This window comes from Pinus tabuliformis, chromosome 7, assembly GCF_031772625.1.
Source record: "Pinus tabuliformis cultivar Carrire ecotype Pingquan chromosome 7, CPIR1, whole genome shotgun sequence".
NCBI classification, from domain to species: domain Eukaryota; kingdom Viridiplantae; phylum Streptophyta; class Pinopsida; order Pinales; family Pinaceae; genus Pinus; species Pinus tabuliformis.
Window position 1 is genome coordinate 1,238,500,115 of NC_142293.1, and position 18,786 is coordinate 1,238,518,900.

The 18,786-nt window shown below is 36.6% G+C and overlaps 1 long non-coding RNA gene across 1 annotated transcript; it reads right to left on the minus strand.

Annotated features, from left to right (window-relative positions):
* Positions 1 to 17,341: 17,341 nt before the first annotated feature.
* LOC149251854 (uncharacterized) lies at positions 17,342 to 18,553 on the minus strand. Its single transcript, XR_016266018.1, has 3 exons — positions 18,352 to 18,553; positions 17,731 to 18,252; positions 17,342 to 17,631 (listed from the first exon to the last, which is right to left on the minus strand). It is a non-coding gene; the product is annotated as an uncharacterized LOC149251854 (long non-coding RNA).
* Between the last annotated feature and the right edge of the window lie 233 nt (positions 18,554 to 18,786).

The window sequence follows — 18,786 nt, forward strand, 5'->3', positions numbered from 1 at the left end:
TCCAATCACTCGCTAAATAATAACTATGTTTCTTGTTAAAATAAAGAACATTACAGACAGTTTGGTGCAAGGGCACTTAAAGTATGGTGCATACAGTGAAATAGGCACTAGATTTAATTAGAAAAACATAATGTCCTAGAGTTATCGTCATAACATATTCCACCTTAGAATGGTCTCTATTCCAAAATTCACAAACCCTTGAGGGTTTTCTAGTTTAGAATATATTGAATATAAAACATCAAAAAAAAAATATGAGAGGCTAGGCACCTTGATACAAAGTCATACAAGGTTTAGCAGAAAAATGTCCCTCGAAATTTCATATACATATCAGGCCAGAGGCCACAGTACTGAATTACATGCTAGTAGTGTGACAATTCCCCTGAATAAATTTCCCTCATAATAACTCTCTATTGAAAACTATGAAGAGAATTGCAAGCCAAATATCACTGCGTCATGACTTTAACAATAAGAATCTAAGGGAAAAAACCGTGATGGGAATCAACCTGTAGCATAGCGAGTAGGAATTATAGGTTGGGGGCACATCCTTTATCATTTGAACTCGTGCTAACAATAGTTTCAAACATAGTTGCAACAATATTCATAGAAGGTGGTGAGAGCGAGCACACTTTAGGCTAGTACAAACTGAATGTAATTTTAAAACTACTACAGAAGAATGGAAGTATACATGTGACATAAGCAATACTGAGCACCCTCCTCTTGTACATTTCTACATGACCACTCGTAGTGTCGTGAGAGAATACATAGACTTATATTCACCATAAGGAGACTTGGTGAAAAAAAACAACAAACAAACAAACAAACAAAACAAACAAAAACAAAACCAAAAAAGAAAAACAAAAGCAAAAAAAAACAAAACAAGAAGGAAATGGACACCATGGCGGTAGAGTCTTGTCCTTGAACTAATAGAGAAGGTGTGGTTCAAATTTCGTCGAGCGCATGACAACAATTAAAAAAAAAAATGTGAAACCCAAAAAAAAATTACCTAGGCCCTGCCAGCATGAAGACCACTACAGGAGAACCCTATCAAACCCTGAGTGGTAATTAATGGCACTTTAAGTTAATGGCATAGTGGTAAAGGGACGGTTAAGCACCCTAGTAGAGAAATTACTAACATAGTTAAATTTCGAGTAAGGAATCCAACATTAAGGGAGAAAAATAATGGCTACCTGTAGAAACCATCGTGGAAGAGCCTCCATGAACCAGAGTCGAACTCTCCATATCATTGTATGCTTGAGATAAACCCTAGGAACGATGTATGAAGAAAATTATTCATTATCTAAATAAAAACAGAGCTTTATGAACTACTTATGCAAATGGAAAAAAAAATTATATAACCCTTACCATTGTCCTTCAGGAACTTGTACCAATGATTATATAACCCTTACCATGGATATGATCATATAACCTTGGATCTAATTATATAACCCTTACCATCGTCCTTCCAAAACTTGCATTACTAGCCTTATTCCATTATTATTTATCATCTCCAAAAGTTTCATGATTTTCTAGGTAGTGGCCTGAGTCCTAACCCTAAAAAATTGGCACAGAATTTAGGTTCGATGGCTCAGAACTAGCTGAAAAAGTCCACAGTTGCTAGCATGCCTTGCTGTGGGAGGGACTGGAAGGCTTTAGTCACATGCATGGCTTGTCATGGGAGTAATTGAGGATCTAGATTAGTGAAATGTCAAGTTGTCTTAGGGGTTGGTCACCTGGAAAGGTTGGTTGGCTCCTGAAGGTTCTATAGCATGTGTGGAAGGTCATAATGGTTTTGTTTTGTCGGTTCCACTTCCTTAACTATACATGGGGAGTTGAATCACATCATAGTAACCTCTTGTCACATGTTTACCCCAGCGGACCGGTTAACTTGAGTAAATGTGGGAGGAGGGTGTTACAGAGTGGTATCAGAGCATGTTTCACCCCTTGGACTGGATGGGCAGTGTGTTGGTCATACATTCATGTTGGTTGCATATATGTGTTCTTTATGCTTGTGTTCTATGTACTTGTTGTGTATGCGTGGTGGTGTTCATGGTTGCATTGGTGTCGCCATGTGAAAGTCGATGGTGTGTTATGGGATGTGGTCATCATGAGTGAATGTTGGATTATGCATTGGTTGTGCATGTTAGTGCTTATGTATTGTTATGCATACATTGATATGGTTGTAGTTGTCATGCATGAGGTCATGGTTTGTGTTTGGTATGATCAGGCATTGATAACTGGATAGTGGTTAAATTGATGTTATATGTTGATGTGATTATCATTATACATGTATCATGCTAATCTAGTCGATCTTGCAGATGAGATATCTTCCCCTAAACTACACTAAGGTATGTTGATTATGTTATGTTTTAGTTTTCGCTGACATGGTGTACTTGCAAGAAAGAGATCAAATATGAATAGCAAGATGGTATACTACAACTCACGAGATTATCCCTATGGGTCAGATGAGCAGTGTGGTGGTGGGCATTCTTCTAACTTAGCAGACATTTTGAGACGTTTGAATAAAGAAATAGAAAGTTGCAAGGAAGATAATGACAGAATCATGCAGGCACAAGATAAACAAGCAGAAGTTAATGCAGTGATCCTTCAGAGTTTCTCAGGATTCTAGATACAAGGACCACTTCAGATCAACCATGGGAAGGAGGAAAATACAAATGGGGCATATGGCAGTAGGTCTCATGGTGGGCATAGGTCGAAGAGGGATGACATGATCAGGATGTAGGTGAGAAAGAAAATGTTGCACCTTACAAGAATTTTAATGGGTCACAGCATGGAGGGCATCAGAATAAAGATGATGGTGCAGGATGGTTGCAGTGTTGGCCATGTGGTAAGGAGCATCTTAAGAGGGATAGTCTAAAGAATCGGGGTGGTGGGCCTCATATTTACAGTGAATAAGAAGTGAAAACTGTTGGGCAGAGAATTCCATGAATTTATGCAGCGTTGGATAATAAGATGGCAGATAACTAGGAAACTGTTATCGAGGTGGATGGTAAGCTTTGTGATCAAGTTGGTTCTGTTTTGATTGACCCTAGATCTAATTATAGTTATGTTAGTCCTGACCAGGTGGATAAGTGTGGTTTGAAAAAAGAAGTGCATGTAGAATCTTGGTTAGTGCAGTTCGCTACGAGTACAAAGAAGAGAGTGTATCACTAAGTAAGAGCTTGTGCATTCAAGTTGAATGGTATGCCTACCTCAGCACATTTGAATGTATTGTCGCTAGGATCATATAATATGCTCTTGGGTATGGACTGGTTGTATAATAGGACCAAAGTGGATTGTTATGACAAAGCCATTGAGTGTTTGGATGACAATGGAGAACAGAGAATCTTACAGGGTAAGAAGAAGGCAACATCAGTTAGAATGGTGACAGCTATGCAGGAAAAGTGTAGTTGCAGAAAAGGGTGTGTGTTATTTGCAATGTATATTTCTAGTGATAAAGGTAAAGATGTTGAGGATGCAGAGGTATTGAGTAGGTACCCGATCTTGCAACAGTTTTCAGGATGTGCTTCCAACAAATATTTTAGAGTTGTCGCCTCATAGAGAAGTGGAATTTTCCATTGAGTTGGTACCAGGGGCAACACCGACATCGAAGGCACCATGAAGGTTTAACACTCCAAAGTTAGTAGAGTTGAAGTTGCAGTTGAAGTAAATCCTTGACAAAGGATACATTAGGCCAAGTTTATCGCCTTGAGGAGCACTAGTGGTGTTTATGAAGTAGAAGGATGGTACTCTCAGGTTATGCATTGATTAAAGGCAGTTGAACAAGGTGACCATCAAGAATACGTATTTGTTGTCAAGGATTGATGACTTGTTCAATTAGTTGAAGGGAGCAGCAATGTTCTCGAAGATTAATCTAAGATCTGGATACCATCAGGTACGCATTAAGGAAGAGGACATATACAAGACAAATTTCCAGACCAGGTATGGGCATTATGAGTTTGTTGTAGTTCCATTTGGTTTGACTAATGCTCCAACTACTTTTATGTGCTTGATGAATAGTGTATTGCGTCTTTATCTGGACAAGTTTGTTATTGTATTCATTGATGACATCTTGATATATTCTAAAAATGAGGAAGAGCATGCTGAGCACTTAGCAACAGTGTTGAGATTATTGAGAGAGCATCAGTTGTATGCCAAGCTTAGCAAATGTAGTTTCTTTCAGACAAAGGTACATTACTTAGGACATGTTGTTTCCAAGGAAGGTATAGTAGTGGATCCAGAGAAGATAAGAGTTATCATGGAGTGGGCAACTCCTAGAAATGTGGATGAGGTAAGATCGTTTATGGGGCTAGCATGTTATTGTAGGAGTTTCATCAAGAACTTCTCTCGGATTGCATATCCTATTATGTCACTGTAGAGGTAAGGTAAAAAATTTGAATGTACAGAAGAATGTGGAGCAAGTTTTGTGCAATTGAAGCATTTGTTGAAAAATGCTCTAGTGTTAAAGATTCCATATCCGAACAAAGAGTTTGTGGCATGTACAGACGCTTACAAGAGAGGACATGGTGGAGTCCTGATGTAGGAAGGATAGGTAGTAAGCTATGAGTCATAGAAATTGAATGAGCATGAGCAGAATTATCTGACACATGATATTGAGTTGGCAGTGATCATCCATTCATTGAATACGTGGAGACATTATCTTCTTAGTGGGATGTTTGTATTGATGAGCAATCACATTGGATTGAGATACTTGTTTGACCAACCAAATCTAAATGCTAGGCAAGCTACATGGTTGGCCACAATTAGTGAGTTTCACTTTGAGATAAGGTACATCAAGGGTAAGGAGAACAAGGTTGCAGATGCTCATAGCAGAATAGTACAGGCGAATCACATAGCAACTATGAGTTCTAATGGGACAGACTTATAGGATCGAATCTTATAGGTGGGACCATAGGATGACATGTACATGGAGCTTATGCACATGTTACAACAGGGTACAAGTGGCCAGGATGTGGACTATCATCTTACAACAAATGGTTTGATTAGATTTAGGGACAGGATATATGTTTCGAATGATAGTGAGCTCAATAAGACTACCTTGTGAGGGTTTCATGCAAAACCATATTGAGGGAACCCAGTATACCAGAAGACATTGACAACAATGAAGAAGTTTTATCATTGTCCAAATCTGAAGAAGGAAGTGGCAGATTTTGTGGCTATATCTTTGGACTGTCATTAGGTGAACTCTGAATGTAAGCATCCAGGCAGACTACTACAACCGATTCTGATTCCAGGGTGGAAGTGGGAGATCATCTCCATGGACTTCATCACAGGTCTTTCGAGCACATCTAGAAAGCATGATTCCATCATGGTTTTGGTGGACATGTTGACTAAGGTAGTGCACTTCATTCCAGTGAAGTCTACTTATTCAACTAGTGATGTGGCATGGGTATTCATTAGAGATGTGGTGAGGTTGTATGGTGTTTCGAGAAAGATTATGTCAGACAGGGATGCTAAGTTCACTTCCAAGTTTTGAAAGGAGTTGTTTGCAAGTTTGTGGATAGAGTTGGCCTTCAACACAACTTATCATCTGCAGATGGATGGACATATAGAGAGGTTCAATGGGATATTAGAGGACATGTTGAGTACGTATGTGATGCATTAATATAGGAGATGGGAAGAATATCTTCCATTGGTTGAGTTTGCTTATAACAATAGGTATCAGGAGTCACTGAGGATGAGTCTGTTTGAGACACTATATAGGCGGAGTTGTAATACTCCCATTAGTTGGAGTGATCCAGTTAACAGGGTGTTGATTGGACAGGAGATGTTGGAAGATATGGAACAGGAAATGCAGGTTATTAAGAAGAGTGTAAAGACAATATAGGATAGACAGAAAAGTTATGTAGATTGGAACAGGATGTTTAAGGAGTTTCAGGTTGGGGAACATGTGTATTTGTGCATCAAGCCGAAGAAGAGCTCCTTGAGGATTGGATCATGTGCCAAGCTAGCACCTCAGTTTTGTGGACCTTTCAAGATTCTTGAAAGGATTGGACCAGTAGCCTATCGACTTGCACTACCTTCAATAGTGAAATTCCATGATGTTTTCCATGTGTCATTGCTTAAGAAGTATGTTAAAGATGTTGATCATGTGATTGACTAGTTTGTATTGTAGGTGGATCCAGATGGAGAATTCTAGTTGAAACCTCAATGTATATTGCAGAAAAAGATGTTCATGCTCCAAAACTGAGCAATAGAGTAGGTTAAAGTGAAGTGGAAGCACTTTGGGCCTAATGAAGCTACATGGGAGATGGCAGATCAAATGCAAGTTATGTATCCTTCTCTATTCGTTGGTCGAGTGAAATTTTTTGGCATATGTTTTAATGTGATGTTTTGGTATATGTACATATGTATATGGATATAAATACCACCATGAGTTGTGTTATAAAGCTCCAATAAGCAGTATGGTTGCCATGTTGTTATGTTGTCATGTTGGTTTGATTTTCAATAGGTTAATCATTGTAAATATTGCATCGAGCTAATGTATAAAGCTCCATAGGTAGTATGTTTTGTTTTCAACAGTATTGTTGGTTGTAGGTGTCATTGAACACCGAGGATGGTGTCCCCCCAAGGGGGAGGGTTTTATAACATCCCTGGTCAAAATTCCATGTAATAAAGTTAATAAAGGAAAGTAACAACCAAGGTCATGGGATACGTATTCCAAGCTTAGTGTTGGGAAAAACATCCTAGTGTGGGTGTTCATTTGGTTTACTACGGCCAAGGAAATAGACAAAGACTTTGGAAAGGCATGAGGCATTAATTGGTATTTTATTTATGAAAATAATGGAAATTAGGAGAAAAGGAAGGTGAAAGGTCACAGGTTGCATGTAAGGTGGAAAATGCAGGAAAATAATGGAAAATGAAGAAAACAAAGGCCTCATTAATAAAAAGGCTTCTAAGGATTAGTTGGTACCTTTTTCCAGTTTAATTTTGGAGCTTTCACTCTCTACTCTCTCTCTCTCTCTCACTCTTGGACACAGAGAGCATTTTTGGAGCACCATAGCATTGGATCCAGGAAAGCAAAAGAAGGACCAATAAGGCAAAGGGAATCTAAGATCAAGCAAGGAAGAGCAACGTCAAGCAACTATAGTGGGATTATTTGCAGGTATCGATTTGGCATGCATGGTACATGCATGTGTGTATTTGGTTCTCTTGTTGTCATTGGCATGGATTTTTCCAGGTGTGACAGTGTTCTTCAGCCTTGCTTTGTCGTTTCCAAACAGCCATAGTGTGATGGATTCTCTTGTATTTGGTTGAGCTGGATTTCCAAATGGTTTGGAAACTGAGTGAGGTGGTCTCTGAAAGAAAGAGCACAGGGCCTAGGAATCCTTGGATCGGAGAAGGTGGGATTGTGGTAAAACCAGATTTTGTGTACCTTGGTAGGCCTAGGAATCCTCGATCGGTGAATGGTGGGATATAAGGTAAAGCCTAGAGGTGTGTGCCCTCAATTAGGCCTAGTAATCCTCAACCGATGAATGGTGGGATATAGGATAAAGCCTAGAGGGTAGAGTCTTGATTAGGCTTAGGAATCCTCGATCGTTGTATGGTGGGATATATGGTAAAGCCTAGAAACTAGGATACAGGCAAATTACTGATCTAGGTGGATGTTGGTGGCCACCCACCTATCCCCCTTGGACTCCCACAACTGTCTCTTTTAGTTTTCAGTTTCCATAATTGTAGCACAATTTACTATTTTTAGCAGTTTTTCGGGTCTTGAACTCTCGGAGCCGTTTTAAGGCCCTAAAGGACGTTTTTTGGGAAATCTGGGAGCAACATTGGTCCATGGATTGATGTTGCTCTTCCCAAAGTTGTAGTGCTCTAATAGATCTTTCTAACGAGCTATTGTACGCGCCAAACGCAGATTGGGTGCCAAAGTTACAACCCCGGGAAGTTGATGTACCAACTTACCCAAAACAAGGCCCACAATTTAGTGTTTCATCTTCTAGGGTTAGGTTTTGGGATGTTAAGGGTTTTCCATTGTTTCTCAACAATAAATAGGCCTTCGAGACTCATTGTAGCACAATTCATAGGCATGTAGCCGCCACATCTCTTCTCAGAGATATGCTACCATCGCCCTAGCTGGTTTATTTCCATTTCTGTTTGTAAGCATATTTCAGTATTCTACATTAATGAAATGAAGTATTATTTCCGTTGCATCTCTGTGTTTATGGTTATCTCTGTAATTTGTTGCATTAATGTTTAAATCTGGATCAATTACTCACGGTGTAGGTGGAGAAATATGGTGGCATCCATGCTTGTTTAGGGCCTAGTAATCGATGGGGATTGCACTCAAGCCTAAGGAAACTTGGTTTGGTTTGGTTTTGAGTCCCACATTCATGATTGGAATATGGCATGGGGGTGATTGGATGAAATAAATATTTGGTTCAGCCAATCTATGGTTGGGTGGTTCATGGAAATCCCATACCTGGTTGGCTTTTGCATTCATTAATAATAGCTTCTTCTCCTTGGTATTTCACATGTAAATTTATTCGTTCATATGTGATTGTTATGGATGTTATATCATTGTGAGTATGTTTTGTGATAGACTTGATGTATGGCTATCATCATGTTTTGATTTGCAAATGAATGTACAATTAATATATGACCTAATAGATGATAATGCAGTTATTGTGACATGGAAACAATGCTTGGTTACGAATCTTAGATAAGTATGAGACCCCTATGCTCAGATATGTTTTTATGACATGTAGATTGCATATTGGTGACATGTTTGACGAAATCCATGTCATGGCTAGTAGGGGTCATACCAATTACTTGTATCAATTATTTCATTAGTAGCCTTATTCCATTGTTATTTACCATCTCTGAAAGTTTCATGAAGTTCTTGGCAGTGGCCTAAGTCTTGGCCCTGAAAAAGTGGTACAGAATCCAGGTTTGCTAGCTCATAACTAAATGAAAAATTCCATAGTCATTGGCATGCCTTGTTGTGGGAGCAACTGGAAGGCTCAGTCACATGCATGGCTTGACATGGGATCAGTTGAGGGTCCAAATCTATAAAATGTCAATTTGTCTCAAGGGTTGGTCACCTGGAAAGGTTGGTTTGCTTCTAAAGGTTTTGTAGCATGTATGGAACGTCAAAATGGTTTTGTTTTGTGGGTTCCACATCCTTAATTGTACATAGGGAGTTGAATCACATCATAGTAGCCTCTCGTCACATGTTTACTCTAGTGGACCGGTTAACTTGGGTAAATATGGGACGAGGGTGTTACATAACTCATCAGAGAACAAGGAAGAGGATATAACTGCCATGGAACCCTAGTAACAGGCCACATGTGCCAGGACATGAACCCCTTTCATGGTGGCGCTCTACAAATATGACACAATCCAACAAGAAGGAAAACCCGAAGGGAATGGAGACTAACTAACCATCGAAAGTTAGGGTTTGGGTGAATGAACCACCACCCTTAGATTTGTCAATTAAATCTCCATCATTCAGATGGGTAAGGTACTGACATGCACATGAAGTTCACATGGGTCATGGGTACGTGGCCACTTTTATCTCGCCTCACACCTTTCCATGGACACTTACCCATAGTTCCTCCTTAATCCCACATGAATCCCCTTAGTGGAAAGAATCATCTAATATAAGGTTTAAAATCAACAATTTTTAATAAAAGTTAAGTCAAGCCTCTATCCAAAACCTTCGTTGGATCTACGTTAATGTATGGAAGCCATATATTTTCATATATGCACCTTAAGGGGAGTAATACTAACCTTTCTTTGGGTGATTACATCAATTTAGGAGTCCTAATAATTTGAGGTAGGGGTTCATTAAATGAGATAACAACCTTTACATATGTAAACCATAGAGTGGGGAAAAATAAAATCCTAGTTATTTATCTCAACATGTATGGACAAACACATTCCTTATAAGAAAATTTGCTATTAAAAAAAAATGTGGTTGGAAACTAGGTACATGACATATGGTATCTGAGCATCAATTTCAAAAACTGGGCATACGAAGAATCACCACATTTAAATGTATATGAATGTAATTTTATATAAATTTTAAAATGTGTAAACTAATAATGATTTATGTTAGCTATAAGGTACTCAAGTGAAGCAAAGTTACAAGAAAGAATGGCATATGATTCCAATCCACCTGCGATAGAGGGAGAAGGAATATATGTGGAGTTAGGAGGAGGAAATACCCCACCAAAAACTCAATTTATGGAGATCGTGAGAAGTTTACAACAAGAGTTGGTTCACCTCAGAACCAGTCATGAACGGTTGTTGAAGGCTAGTGAAGAATAAGAAAGGATGATAAAATATTTAACTGAAAAATCTAGTCACAGACCAACAGAGATAGTGGGAGGTGGAGAAAAAATAGAACCACTGAAAAGAAAAAATGTTGAGACCAAAATAAAAAAACCCTTAAAGTGGGGATGAATTAGACAAAACCTATCTAAAGACACATAAAAGGAAGAATAAAGAGGAGTTACAAGGGGAGTTCAAAAAAATAAAACCCCCTACATTTGATGGTGAAAAAGAGGAGGATGTGGAAGCATGGATTCTCAATATAACAAAGTACTTCCAATTTTATGAGTATGAGAGTAATTTGAAGGTCAGATTGGCCATTTATCAGCTACAGGGGAAAGTTTCCCTCTGGTGGGAGGAGGTCAAAACAACACACTCACTAGAAGAAAAGGCAATTTCTTAGGGAGAGTTTTAGAAACAATTCAAGTCTAGATATTTAAATGAATAATATTATGATGATTGAGAAAATGAATTCCATGAGTTAAGACTAGGACAATTAACTATGGATGATTTCATGGCTAAATTCACCAATTTTCTATGTTATGTTCCCCACATCAAGGAGGATAAATCCAATGTGTAAAATTTTTTAAATTGCTTACCAGTTTCTTATAAAGAAATGATTGAGTTTAACAATCCTAAAACGATGGACGAAGCAGTGAGAAAAACAAGATTGTGTTATTAGCAGTTTAAAAACAGAGGAGAAGTCTCAAAATATTAGCAAGGTAAGGACCAAAATAAATATGCAATGGGGACAAGAAGATAAAAACCTACATATCTTAAAAACTTTGGAAGGGATCACCAATGGAAGAAATTCAATAGAGGAAATTCAACCCAACATGCACAATCTCAAACTGGGTCCAAACCCATGGATTTAAATAATAAAAAGACAGGAGAGATCAAAAAAAGAGAACCTTTGAAATGTTGGGGTTGTGGGGAACCTCACTTGTTGAGGGATTGTCCACATAACCCTAGTTATATTCAAAACATACAAGCAATACATGAAGCAACAATAGTAAATGATATTGCAAGAAACATCCCAAAGATAAGTGTAGCGCTAGAGGATAGACAAGCAGAGCACCAATCCACTATGATCGAGATTGAAGGTACTATTTTGAACCATTATGTCTCTATCTTAATTGACCTAGGGGCTATCCTTAGTTATATTAGTCCTCAAATTATGGAAAAATGTAAGCTAAAAATAAAAATAAATAAAAAATAAATAAATAAAAAAAAAAAAAATAATAATAATAATAATAATAATAATAAATAATAAAATAATTAATTAATTAATTAATAAATAAAATAAATAAATAAATAATAAATTAAAAAATAATAATAATAAATAAATAAATAATAATAATAATAATAATTAAATAAATAATGCATGGCTAATACAGCTAACAAATGGCACAAAAAGGGTCCCATATATTTAAATGCATGTCCCACTGAAGTAAATTTAAATATACTTCCATTAGGGTCATATGATGTGTTAATAGGTATGGATTGGCTGGAAAAACATGGAGTGATAATAAACTGTTTAGAGAAAACAATGAGCTATGTAAATCAAGAGGGACAAACACAGTTAATAAAAGGCATACCAAAACCAATTTTAGTTAGACAGATCTCAACATTACAACTGAAAAAGAGTGTCAGAAAAGGGTGTTAGTTATTTGCGGTGCATGTTGAAGCAAATGAGCAGCAAAAAGAAAACCAAAAACTAGATGGATTTCCAATTATTAGAGACTTTAAGGATGTTTTTCCAAAAGAGATTCTAGGTCTACCTCCCCGCAAAGACATAGATTTCTCCATTGATCTAGTTCCAGGAGATACCCCAGTGTCTAGAGAACCTTATCGAATGAGTATTCCATAATTATTAGAATTAAAGATGTAGTTGCAGGAACTACTCAATAAAGGCTATATTAGACCCAACATTTCACCATGGGAAGGTCCAGTGTTATTTGTGAAGAAGAAAGATGGCACATTTAGAATGTGCATAGATTACCGACAATTAAACAAATTGACCATTAAAAACAAATACCCGTTGCCCCACATTGATGATCTGTTTGATCAAGTAAGAGGGGCAACCATATTTTAAAAATTGATTTGAGAACTAGGTATCACCAGTTAAGAATAAAGGATGAAGACATTCATAAGACAACTTTTCAAACTAGATATGGTCACTACGAATTTGTAGTGTTACCATTTGGTCTTACTAATGCACCAACAACATTTATGTGTTTAATGAATAGCATGCTTAGTAAGTACCTTGATAAATTTGTGTTGGTATTTATAGATGACATTCTGGTGTATTCCAAAAATGAAGAGGAGCATAAGGAACATTTGAGACTAGTATTGTAAACTTAAGAGAACATCAATTGTATGCAAAATTTAGTAAATGTGAGTTTTACAAGGACATAATACAATATTTGGGCCATGTCATTTCAAAGGAGGGATTGTTTGTTGATCCTGAAAAGGTTAGGGCCATTTTGAACTAGTCCATACCTAAGGATGTGTCAGATGTCCAGTCCTTCATGGGAATTACAAGATACTACAAAAGATTCATTAAAGGTTTCTCAAAACTGGCATATCCTATTACTTCATTACAAAAGAAAGGAACAAAATTTGAGTGGACAACCAGGTGTCAGGAAAGTTTTGACAAACTAAAACATTTGTTAATAGTAGCACCTATTTTGAGAATTGCAAATCCGGAAAAGGAATTCTTTGTATGTACATATGCTTGTTTAGAGGGTTTAGGTGGAATCTTAATGTAGGATAATTGTGTAGTGGCCTATGAATCTAGAAAAATAAAACCACATGAAAGGAATTATGCAGTGTATGATTTAGAGTTGGTTGTTGTGATACATGCCTTAAAAATGTGGAGACACTACTTATTGGGTAAAAATTTCACCTTGTTAAAAGATCGCATTAGCTTAAAATGCTTTTTTTAGGCAACCAGATCTTAACACTAGACAGGCTAGGTGGATGGATTTTCTCAATGAATTTGAATTTGAGATCAAACATATTAAAGGTAAAGAAAATAAACTAGCAGATGCTTTAAGTAGACATGCACATGCCCTTATGGAAATTCCTGTTAGCAATGTCACTATAGATTCTGTGGAACAAATCGGGAATTCAATACAGGAAGATCAAAATTATCTAAATTTTCAACAAAAGTTGCAACAAGTATAAGTCTTGGGCTTTGCTAAAAATTTAGAAAAATTGTTTACTTACAGAAATAGACTGTACGTTCCAAACATAGGTGCTTTAAAATAGATGATATTAAATGAACATCATAAGAAACTGTATGTTGGACACCCTAGATATCAAAAGATGATAACTGCACTAAGAAAGGAGTTTTATTGGCCTGGTATGAAAAGAGAAGTAGCAGAATATTTGTCTAAATGTTTAGAATGTCAACAAGTGAAGGTAGAACACCAACACCCAGCTGGATTGTTGAATCCACTACCCATTCCTGAATGGAAATGGGAGGTGATTTCATTAGAATTTATTACGGTACTCCCAAAAACAAGACAAAAACATGACTCCATCATAGTGGTTGCAAACAAACTAAGCAAGGCAACACACTTCATACCATTGAAGTCTACATTTGGAACAACTCAAATTGCAAACATTTTTATGAAAGATGATTTTTTGATTGCATGGGGTACCAAAAATGGTAATATCTGACAGGGATGCTAAATTCACTTCCAAATTTTGGAAGGATTTGTTTGGAGGGATGGGGACTCAACTTAATTTTAGTACCACTTATCACCCCCAAACTAATGGATAGATGGAGAGAACCAATCAGATTCTAGAGGACATGTTAAGAATGTATGTCATGGACAGACTTGCTAAATGGGAAGATTTCCTACACCTAGCAGAATTTTCCTACAACAACAATTATCAAGCTTCTATAAACATGAGTCCCTTTGAAGCTTTGTATGGAAGGAAATGCCACACACCTCTCAACTAGAGTTAGCCAGAATATAAGTTAATCCTGGGACTACATGCATTACAAGAAATGGAACAAGTAGTATGAAAAATCAGATATAACATAAAAATTGCACAAGATAGACATAAAAGTTATGCTGATCAAAAGAGAACCCACAAGGAATTTAAGGTCGGAGAGCATGTATACATAAGAGTTAAACTAAGGAAAATCACCTTAAGGATGGGAACCTGTGCCAAATTAGCACCACAATTTTCTGGGCCTTTTTAAATTTTGGACAGGGTTAAACCAGTAGCATATCAATTGGTATTGCCCAGCGATATAAAGGTACACAATGTTTTTCATGTATCTTTGTTAAAATATTATGTCCATGATAATTCTCATATAATTGATTGGAACTTGATATAGGTGGAACCAGAAGGAGATTTCCTAGTAGAACCACTTCGCATATTATATTGGAGAGAGATCTTGCTCCGAAATCGATCCATTGCTTAGGTTAAAGTGCACTAAAAGCACTTTACACTTGAGGATGCCACCTGGGAGATGGAAAATAAAATGTGGGTGGCCTTTCCAGCATTGTTCCAGGAGGAAGGAAAAATTACATCCAACACCAAGGACGATGTTGAATAAAAAGGGGGGAAGATGTAACACCCCTATCTTTTCTATGCTAATGTTGACTATTTTTAAACATGGAATATTTTTTATAAGATGGTTAGGGAAGCCATGTTAAACTTGTGAATGATGTGATCAATAAAATTATTGGGTTGTAATTAATTAATTAGTATTAATAAATAATAATGTTGGAAATTACTCAGGAAAGAAGCACTAGAGTTAGAAGATTTTTTGCCATGTTGGAAATAGTTATTGGCGGTTAAATCCAAGATAAATTTTCCCCTAAATATTTCCTAAAAATCCCTAGGAGGAAATATTAGAAAAAAAAATGGATTTAATAGGATGGGAGAGAAAGATCGTAATAAATCGCTTAGTTGGAGAAAGATACTAAGTCTAGGTGAAATAAAGTGTTGTGGGAGAAAAATGCAAACTTTAACGAAAAAAAGGAAATAACATTTTTCAAAAAAGAAAAACAAAAAAACAAAAAGGCCTAGGCAAATGGGTTGCCGAACCCAAAAGCAAGACACTATTAAACTTTGTTGGGAAGGAAAACTTATAAAATAAACCACCCATGAATCAATGAGGTTGTTGATTCTATTTGGAAAAAAAGCTCAGGGGGACTAGTGGAGTTAGTTCATGGTTGGGAGGAACGTGCTCAGTTCCTAAGTGATTTCCCAAGCAGCGTTTTTGTTAGCATTTTTGTTAGGATTATGGTTACGTTTTTAATTATGTTGCACTTTAAACGATAATATCATGGTTTTGTTCATTTTTGGATGATGAAGGATTATTACTTTGTAGCATTAGTTATAATAGAAGTTGAATATTCATATCCAGGGAACCAATTTTTTTTGTATGTGTAGTAGTTATAAATGAGCATTAATTATAATAGAAGTTGAATATTCATATCCAGGGAACCAATTTTTTTTTGTATATGTAGTAGTTATAAATGAGATTTTGGATATGTAGGCATCTAGATAAAGTACCATGGATTCATGAGGAATCCTTAGTTGAAGAAAATGCATAACGAAAGACATAGGCATCTAGATAGGCTTAAAGTACCATGGATTCATGAGGAATCCTTAGCTGAAGAAAATGCATAACGAAAGACATGATTGTTGTAAATAATTTTTTTAAGGTAATGATGAGCAACCAATCTATATTGGAAACTATGTTGTAAATAATTTTTTTAAGGTAATGATGAGCAACCAATCTATATTGGAAACTATGGGTATTGAAAGATATAATTATAACGAGTTTATCCAGTTTTCCTACAATGGAAACAATATTAATATTGTGTACTCACAGGGGGGACTCTAATATAGAGACCTTGCCACATGGAAAGTGCGGGAGTACTTATAAATGCATGATGAAAGGAGAACAACCACTATGTAAGGGGTTGAGTGCTTTTATTGCTATGCTTAGAAGCTCCATTACTTAATATTAACAATTGGACCTTGTACGCTCTTGTTTACAAAAGTGGAAGATACGCAAATCCCCTTGAACCTGAAGAGAAGTTGACAAGCCCTGACAGGAAATGTACCCTTATATAGTAAAATTTTGAAAGGAAATTAAAAGTATTTGGTGGTAGTATCAATAGCAAAGTAGATACCAAAATTTTATTATTTTTCATGCACGATATAGTACCCAGGTAGCCTAGGATTCGTAAAATGTGAGTGTATATTTATGTTGCCTTGTAATTTACAACAAATTTTAGGAAAAAGAAAGGATACAAGGCACCCAATACAAATTAGCCTAATCTTAAGTGATTATGAGAGTTTGAAGATAGAAGTAATGTAAATGAGTGTAATAATTATCAAACCCTTATCAAATTTGGGTAGTCAAAGACATGGAGTCGCTACAAGTCATATTTAAATGATAGGCACCAAAAGGACAATTTGCAGTCATGTGTATCACATAAAAAAGTGAAGTAGAAAAAACAATTAAACAATGATTTCTTTGTATACATATTGTAGCAGTTTGAAATTTGGAACGAAACTTTTTAAAAATGGCGAGCGTTATTAGTTGTATGGAGAATTTCACAAACCAGGGACCAAATTATACAAAACCCAATTCAGAATTTGTAGTCTATAAACATAAGTAAAAATCATAAAAATAGGCTTACACACAATTACAGGTTCAAACAAAAATAATACTTTTTCAATGAAAGTGAAATCCATTCACTAGCTAAATAATAACTTTGTTTCTTGTTAAAAATAAGAAGAATACAGACATTTCAGTGCAGGGGCACTCAAAGCATGGCGCATATAGTGAAACAAGCATTAGAGTTCATTAGAAAAACATAATGTTCTTCAGTTATCGTAATAACATATTCCACCTCAAAAGGGTCTTACATTCCAAAATTCACAAACCCTTAAGGATTTTCCATTTTAGAATATATTGAATACAAAACATCAAAAATATATATGAGAGGCTAGACGCCTTGATACAAAATTCCTACAAGGTTTAGTGGAAAAATGTCCCCTAAAATTTCATATACATAACAGGCTAGAGGCCACAATATTGAATTCCACGCCAGTAGCATGACAATTCCCCTGAATAAATTTCCCTCAAAGGGAGGAGCTGGTAGCAATAACTCTGTACTGAAAACTATGAAGAGAATTGCAAGCCAAATCTCATTGTGTCGTGGCTTTAACAGTAAGAATCCAAGGGAAAAAATGTGATGGGAACCGAGCTGTAGCATAGCGAGTAGGAATTAGAGGTTGGGGCATGTCCTCTATCATTCAAACTTGTGCTAACAATAGCTTCAAACATACCTACAACAATATTCATATAAAGTGGTGAGAGCGAGCACACTTTAGCCTAGTACAAAACGAATATAATTTAGAAACTACTACATAAGAATGGAAGTATACTCGTGACAAAGGTGATACCGAGCGCCCTCCTCCTATACATTTCAGCACAACCACTCTTAGCATTGTGACAGGTACATAGACTTATATTCACCATAAGGAGACATGGTGAACCAACAAAAAGAAAAGAAAAAAACAAGAAGTAAATGAAAACCATGGTGGCTAGAGTCTTGTCCTTTAATTAACAGAGAATACGTGGGTTGAATTTCGTCAAGCCCATGACAACAATTAAAAAAAATGACACCTCCAAAAAAAATTACCTGTGCCTTGCCAGCATGAAGACCACTCCAGGAGAACCCTAACAAGCCCTATGTAGTAATTAATGGTATAATGGTAAAGGGACGGTTAAGTACCCTAGTAGAGAAATTACTAACAAATTTAAATTTCGAGTAAGGAATCCAACAATAAGGGAGAAAAATAAGAGTTACCTGTAGAAACCGTCGTGGAAGAGTCTCAATGGAAATTGCAGTGACACCTATGAACCAGAGTTGAACTCTCCCAATCATTGTATGCTTGAGAGAAACCCTGAGAATGGCATATGAAGAAAATTAGTCATTATCTAAATAAAAACAGAGCTTTTCGAACTACCTATGTGAAGGGGAAAAAAATTTATGTAGCCCTTACTAATGTCCTTCTGGAACTCATCACGGAATAGGGCAGAGGATATAACTGCCACAAAACCTTGGTAACAGGCCACAGTTCCAAGACACAATTCCCTCTCATGGCGACGCTCTACAAATACGATATAATCAACCAGAAAGAAAACCCAAAGAGAATGGAGACCAACTCAATATCAAAAGTTAGGGTTTGGTTGAATGAACCATCACCCTTGTATTTGTCAATTAGATATCCACCTTTCATATGGGTAAGGTACTCATAGTCACATGAAGTTCACATGGGTCATGGGTACGTGGCCACTTCCAGCTCGCCTCATGTCTTTCCCTGGCCACTTACCCATAGTTACTCCTTAATCCCACATGAATCCCCTTAGTGGAAAGAAACATTTAATATAGGGTTTAAAATCAACAATTTTTAATAAATGTTGAGTCAAGCCTCTAT